Genomic DNA, 8,459 nt, shown 5'->3' with positions numbered 1-8,459 from the left:
TGAAAGAAATAAAAKCTGAAATAAATCATTCTCTCTACTATTATTCTGACATTTCACATTCTTAAAATAATGTGGTGATCCTAACTGACCTAAAACAGGGAATTTTTACTAGGATTAAATGTAAAACTGAGTTTAAATGTAKTTAAATGTAGTTAACTTCCGACTACAACTGTAGATGTCCTGGATGGCAGGGACCTCGGCCCCAGTGATGTACTGGGCTGTCCACACCACACTCTGTAGGCTTTGCGGTAGAGGGCGGTGCTATTGCCATACTAAGCAGTGACGCAGCCAGTCAAGATGCTCTCAATGGTACAGCTGTAGAACTTTATGAGGATTTGAGGGCCCATACCAAATCTTTTCAACCTCCTGTGCACGTGTGTGTGGACCATTTTAGTCTTTAGTGATTTAGAAACCGAGGAACTTGAAGCTCTCGACCCGCTCCACTGCAACCCCAGCTCCTTGGTCTTACTGACCTCACTGACCTCCTCCCTGTAGGCTGTCTCATCATCACCAGTGATCAGGCCTACCACCATCGTGTCGTTAGCAAACTTGATGACGGTGTTGGAGTCATGCGTGGCAACGTAGCCGTGGCTCAACAGGGAGTACAGGTGGGACTAAGCACACACCCCTGTGGGGCCCCCGTGTTGAGGGTCAGCGTGGCGGAGGTGATGTTGCTTACCCTCACCACCTGGGGCCGGATCTAGTTACAGAGGGAGGTGTTCAGTCCCTGGGTCCCCAGCTTGGTGATGAGCTTGGAGGAGACTATGGTGCTGAATGCTGAGCTGTATTCAATGAACATTATTCTCAAATAGGTATTCCTCTTATCTAGGTGGGTGAGGGCGGTGTGGAGGGCAATTGAGATTGCGTCGTCTATAGATCTGTTGGGGCGGTATGAAAATTGGAGTGGGTCTAGGGTGTCTAGGATGATGGACTCCCGAGTGGCGAAGCGGTCTAAGGCACTGCATCTCAGTGCTTGAGGCATCACTACAGACACCCTGGTTCGATTCCAGGCTGTATCACAACCGGCTGTGATTGGGAGTCCCATAGAGAGCACAATTGGCCCAGTTTTGTCAGGGTTTGGCCGGTGTAGGCCGTCATTGGAAATAAGAATTTGTTCTTAACTGACTTGCCTAGTTAAATTATCCAAAAAACAAATCTCTACACTTCTCTTGCTACTCTCTCTCTCTTCCTACTCTCTCTCTCTACCTTTCTCTCCTCTCTCTCTCTCTCTCTCTCTCTCTCTCTCTCTCTCTCTCTCTCTCTCACACTCTGTCTCGGTCTCGCGTCTCTCTCCTTCCCTACTCTTACACACACTCCTCACCTTCACTTTCACTCAATCTACCTACTGCTTGTGTTGCTATAGTTACTGTTTATAGAGAATGGGGTTTTTGTGTGAAAATAACAGCGTATAAAAAGAGAAGCTAGGTTATGACCTGCTGAAGTGGAAAGACACCACGTACATGACCCAACACACACACACCACACAAAAAAAGGGAGGAAAGTGGTGGACAAGCCGAATTTCTTCAGCCTCCTGAGGTTGAAGAGGCGCTGCTGCGCTTTATCACAACGCTGGTTCTGCATGCTGAGGATCGAAGCACCAAATAATCAGTTTGTCCGTGATGTGTACACCAACAGAGAGACACCTATAACACACTATTCCAACTTCTCACACAACACACACGACACTAACAAGAAACCCACGTTCGATCGATGAAGAATACAGCAGACACAGAGAAGGAAAAGTATGCTCCCACTGCTGTTTCCTGAAGTCACACAATCACTCTCCTTTGTTAATTGTTGACGTTGATTGTGTGAGTTATTTTCACTGACCCACACTCCGAAGGAGCTCCTCAACCCCCACATCATCTCCCACACTGTAAGTCATTTTCTGTCAGATTGTCTGATATCCTACACAGCCTCCCTACTGTAGGGGCATCACTCACCAAATACTGATGATTTGACGTTTGGAGTGTTGCATAAGAGAGACTATCCACCGTCAGTCGTGTGTGTGAACTTATGGCACGCTCTCACCAAGAGAGGGCTCCAGTAAGCACTCTACTTGCTCGCACAGGAGACCCCACAGTGTCTCGTAGCGATGTCAGGCGGGTGGAGAAGTATATGCCTTAACCCCCTTACACGCATCCATATCCACTCTGGGGAGAGGGCCTCGAGTACCAGGCTAACGTCCAGGCACCCAGTTGAATCAAGGCGAGTGTTAGAACAAGGGTCTCTCGATACACTATTCTAAACCTTACCCTCAAACACTCCCTAAGAATACGCATTTGACCAACTGTGGGAAGCCTTGATCGCACGAATTGGAGGGCCACACATCAGAGTGTTAAAGTCTGAGGCTTGTTAATCGTACAGAACTGCATCTCACATGGAGGTATATTTTCTCTTAGTCCAGATTGGAGTTTTTAGTGGACAGTGTAGTTTGCGGATTTTGCGTCGTTGCGAACGGACCTATTGGGTCGGTAAGCCATTGTGGAGGTGGGTCCTAGGGTCATGCATCCGCTGGTAGAGTGGAGGTGATTAATGGTACTCACTGGATCTCCACGTCTCATCCAAGCACTTCAGATGACGGATGTGAGCTCGCTTACGGCGCACGGTAGTACAACAACGCTATAGACTCAGTGAGAGGTTAGGTATGTTCGATGGGAAACAGAGAGAAAGAGGATTTGGCTCCGCTTGATGAGCAGGTGGGAACAGCAGAGTCGCTGGGATAATCTATAAAAGGAGTCGATATGTATGATAGGGTGCACGTCCAAACATCCCAGAGCCGAGACGTGGCTCTGAGCATAGCATCAAATGAGTGAAGCGGCTGGAGAAAGGCACCACAGTCTGGTGGAACAGTCACCTTGCACCGCAAGAGGTTACACCTCACAGGAGTAAGAATCGTTTTTACTCTCGCACCTTGTGTCTGCCAGAGTCAGAGCAAGTGGAGAGCGCTCCAAAGCAAGTTTCCGGTAAGGGGTGCTAGGCTGTCAGTGGCACTGTTAGTTGCCGCTCATAAAGGCGGGTGCATATAGAAAGTTGTTAGGCTAATGGATATTTAGATCGGTTACGCTGGATTCTCAGGTACAACTCTAACAAGAGCAAAGTCTTGAGGAGAGAGGAGGAATAAGAGGAGTAAGAGTAGTATCTAGGTCTATAACCAAGCGTTTGCCAGAAAGTTTTGAAGGATAATAAATGATGCGCAGCAGAGTTAGGGGACACGGCCCGCGCAAAAAACCAGCCAAAACAACTGCGGGCTCTTCTCAGCGCACTTGAATGGTGAGTAGAACATTGTTTAAGACGTGTCCTGAACCACCTCGCAAGAAGCTGGTCAAGGCGCTCTAGTACGGCAGACTCCAGCTCGCGGTGCCTCACTCTGAGAGCTCAGATTGTGAATAGTGTGTGGCTGCGAGTATGCAGTGCTGTGGTGCTGGTGTGTGTTGTGTAGGAAATATTCAATGTCAGGTTCGCTAGTTTATGAGTCTTGTCGGTTTTTTGTCCCGTGACGTAGGTTGGTTATGTGCTGAAGAAGGGTCCCCGATAGTTTGTTCTGTTCGCAATGAAAGTGCTAGAGTGTTGGTATCAGCTGAGCTAAAGACTACACAAAGCCACGTAGCAACTCACTTCCGTCATCATGAAGTGCTTTGAAAAAGAGCTAGTAAGGACCATAATAACACCTTCCAACCCTACCGGACACCCTATGACACTCCAATGTTGTCGTGTGACTGGGAGAGTGTGTGCAATGCTCCGATCCGATAATGAGGATCTCACCAGTATTCTGCGAACCTGCTACCATTATACGCGCGTAACAACACTGCCACTACACATAGAGATTCTTGTATGACAATGAAGCGCGGATACCTTCCGCTCATTAGTTGATTCGACATGCACTGATAATCACACACTCCATGCATCTTAATAAAGGCTAACAGTCAGACACATTACATCCGATCCGTAGAGCTCAGGTAGAAACTGAGTGTAAAAAGCTAAAGGCTCGAGAGAGTGTGTGTAAGAGAGGGAAGGAGAAGCAGACCGAGACGCGAGACAGAGGGAGAGAGAGAGAGAAAGAGAAGAGGAGAGAGAGCGAACATGCAAGAGAGAGAGAGAGAGAGAGGAGCGAGAGGAGAGGAGAGAAGAGTGAGGTCCGACGCAGCCGCACACTGTAACAACTGGATGATCCTGACTTCCTTGACGGGAGCAGGCACACCCAGGATGGTGAGGGTAGGTAGAACGAGAGACGATCTCAGAGAACTATATTGCTATAGGTGGGGAGCTAGATGACCGTACACGCGAGCAGGAGGCAACTCAATCCACATCCCATGGGTGACGATTCTTAGCACCCTCTACCTGGTACCCCCTCGTTCACCCCACAGAATATGCGCTTGCGTCCTTTCGTGGCGAACGACGACCAGTCCAACATCGCACAGAATCAATGACATGTTGGAGGATCCAACTACAGAGGCTAAGGGAGCACTTGAGTGCCACAACAGACGAGAGACACCGGCTTACAGGGGAAGGGAGGTTAGAAGAGAGGCCTCGCGCAGTGTGGTAGTCAAAAGAGAACAAATACCTACACCAAACTCAATCGGTCTAAAGCAAATCCAAAGGAAGATGATTGGACGTCCGCCAGGCAATATACTAGTGACTAGAGTGGGATGCATCAATCCCTTCCCTATCCAGAGAGTCTCCCACAATTCCGATGGGCATCAAGTCATATGTCGAGATCGAAGGTGAAGATAAGTATGTATTAAGGTTTTCATGTACGGATCTGATATCACATCACGAGACAACACGTCGAAATTTGTGTGCCATTATCCTCACAACAACATATGGACAGTAGCGTGCTGTCGCAATGAATGCCTCGACTCTAGCGCCCTCCTTCTAACCTCCAGGCAGGCTGACACGAAATCTACGCGCTTCTTGTCACCAAAAGCACTCACAAACTCTACAAATGCACAATCGAGAGCATCCCTGTTCGGCTGTATCACGCCTGGTACGGCAAAACTGCTCCGCCCACAACCGTAAGGCTCTCCTCCAGACAGTGTCGCTAGTGCTGCCAAGATGTCAGAACGCATCACCAGGAGGCTAAAAGAGGCAGTTGGAGGACAACTACACCCACCCCTCGATCACATCGTAAGAGACTATCCCAAAAAAGGATCATCTAGTGAAACAAACGCACAACCTCTCAAAGCCACTTAGGCCTGTTCACAAACAGGTCACGTCCCCCCGCTATCATCCAGAAGGCGAGGGTCAGCAGTACAGGTGCATCAAAAGCAGGCGTACCCGAAGACGACTGTAAGAAATCAACAGCTTCTATCTCAATGTAGACCCAATCAGAACTGTTAAAACGCCAATCAGAAAAGAATCAGAAAACCACGACAGTCCCACTTAAAAAACATAAGATGTTAGTAGATTTATGGTCCATGTTATGCCTTATTCTTGGAGGGTGACATTCCAAGTATTATCCAGTACTTGTTCTATGTGGGTACTATCAGCCCCTGCAGGACACAATCATGACAAAAATAAGAAAAAGACGCACACTATCATTTACGCAGGACCCGCTGCAACATACTCGCACTCACAAGCTACAGGCCAGCTGTATGAAAAAGTATCGTGGGAAGAGATCAAGGAGTGGAGACAATGTATCTAGTAAAGAATCACACTGTAACACTAGCACACTTTAAAACATGCCACTTAATATACATCCCGTAAACGCTATTACATACCATCTCCCACCAAACTAATCTCTACCCACCTCATCAAGTACTCTAGTATCTCTCTGTCTCACTTGAGCTTATCGATATCTACCATGCACTTCTGCCAATCTTCTCACTGATAATAACTCTCCATAGTAACCCCTCAGACTCACTGCTTTATATACCTCATGCTCCAGCTCGATCATCGTTTCACATAACCCTACACATCATCATTCCATCTATAGCGTATATCTCACCCACATACGCTCCGTCACACTCCATATATAAACTCCATATACTGGCATCTCTCATGCCGCCGTCTTCTGTTACGCACCACATCTCATTCATATATCACCCACTTTATATGTACAATATCTCCTTTATCTACCTATGTTACACTATGTGTGTGTGTGGTAAGGTAAGTAGTTGTGGAATGTAGGTCTTAGATTCCTCTTGTTGGTTATTACTGCATTGAGTCGGAACTCAACAAGAAAGCACAAGCGATACCTTTCGACTACACACTCTAGCATCCTAACACATCTGCTCACACCACTCGTAGTATGTGAACTAATCACGAAAACTCAACAATCTGAGATGTTTGCTATTCTCGACTCTTTGAGAGTGTATCACAGGTCGCCCCAGTAGAAACACACAATACTCAAATTAGCGTTCCCAAGCTAAATTATACACCTCGCGTTCAATAATCTCTGGCGGCTCGAGGACCTCGCTACTTACAAACAACCACAATCCATACTCCAACCATGAACCACAGCTTCAGTAGGCTCGTAATCCCTCTATTCAGCTCAACGTTGCTTACGCTCACGCTTTTCACAGCCAGACTCCAACTTCATTAATCACATGATTTTACAGAAATAAGCACTAACAAGCGCCATACCAACCAGCAAAACTCACATGCATATCTAGTGTCAAAGCACAGCTACACACTAGTAGCCTCAACTTCGTGCTCATCTCCAGGGCTCAAGTAAGTAAAATGTTATCATACACAAAAGTCGATGGTCTGGTTAAGTGGAATATCTAAATGGTCACTCACATCACTCCCAGTAGGTACCAAGTATGGCCACTGTTAGATTGGTTTATCGGCTCACTACATGCCCATACCGAGGCATATCCTCGCTCTTCAATAATCCAGTGTACTGTGTTAAACGCCTTAATGCCCGCAATCGAATCAAAACATAGTCATATTTGTAATTATCCTGGCGATATATTGGACAGCTTCTCGGTAGTAAAAACACAGCTCTAAACACACGCGATGTGCCTTTATCGAGTGGAATAGAAAAATCACAAGTCTAATGGATGAAACTGCTTATTGACGCTGTGAGTCAGCTAAGAGTAACCCTTCACCGAGGTTGGCTCTGATGTATGCACTAGACCATATAATATGTGAATATCTCAAGCTACATACCGAGAACTGAGCGAAAAAAGTGATTTCCTTTGTGTAGGAAACACGTATTATCGAAGAGATCTTAATCTCTCTCACCTTGTCCGAATGAGGTATCCATGAAGAGTAACCAGGCTAGATTAGGTCAGAGAAGTGTTAAATCTCATTGTTCCAGTACCTAGAGACTTGGAGCAGAGTGAGAGGCTGAGGATGAGGTTCACTATGGTATTGGATGGGAAAGGCTCAAACAACCAACACATATGCCAGAGGCAACGAGCCAATATCACAGATTACATGCAAGATCGATGAAATCCTATGTTCAGGACAAGAACATTTAAGTATGGGGTTCACATTTTAAAAATATTTTTGACGCAGTTTGAGATTCCGATGATAAATTATTAAGAGTAAGTACGTTTCATAGAACACAAATGCATGCAGGCTCTAGGAGTAAGTGTGGGCTTTGAGCCAGAAAGAGTGGAATGTATTAAACCGAGATTCGACAACCCCAAAGGCCAGCAGTAAACACCACAGTAAACGTACGCGACGAGAGCGCATATACAACTTACCACTTATGCAAGACCTCGGTTCCAGCTGGAGCAAACCACACACAAGGGAACCAAGAATGACTCATGCATTCGGAATGTTGGAATGTAGAGGCTCTCAAACAGCTTTGTTGACGGTGATTGAGAATGCCTTTGGCTAATCTCAACGCAACGGCAGTCATGGAAATTGTATGCGCGGAGCACTCGACGACTTCTAGAATCTGAGTGTCCCAAAACATATCAATGGAAATAAAATGGCGTGTAAAAAGCGTACAGAAACGAGAATACAGAAGTCTCAATAATTCGCCTTCATTATAAAAGAGGACACACATAGAGCCTTATGACAGATGTCAAATCAGGATATACATTTCTTATCAGTTCTAATCCAATCTCAGAGGAGATATAACCCTGGGTAGCGATCAGGAATCAATCAATAGCGGGGGAGAATTTGCTCTCCTTCCTGTCTTGAGGGGATGGTCAGAGGCCGGGTGTAGCGCCACACATCCTAAACCACACTCATTGGGTTGTGGATCTGGAAGGACGGAGCGACATAGAAATCACCAAACAGCCACCTATAGAGTACATGACTAATAACTAGAACTGACTACTTTTATCTCAAATCTGATTGCTATCACATTTCGAGTATCAAACGGAGGAGATGTAGGACATCTATGAAGAGTTAAATGATATCAGCCGTCTTATTGTGAATCGCGCGTGTGGAATATACTTATTGGATAACTAGATCTCTCCAAATGTAAATCACTATAGGAGGCTGACTCAGTGGGTCATGGTGTCTTTATACCCGAGTTATAGTATTTTATGTAAAAC

This window comes from Salvelinus sp. IW2-2015, linkage group LG22, assembly GCF_002910315.2.
Source record: "Salvelinus sp. IW2-2015 linkage group LG22, ASM291031v2, whole genome shotgun sequence".
Classification (NCBI taxonomy): domain Eukaryota; kingdom Metazoa; phylum Chordata; class Actinopteri; order Salmoniformes; family Salmonidae; genus Salvelinus; species Salvelinus sp. IW2-2015.
Note: the sequence above shows the minus strand (reverse complement) of the source record.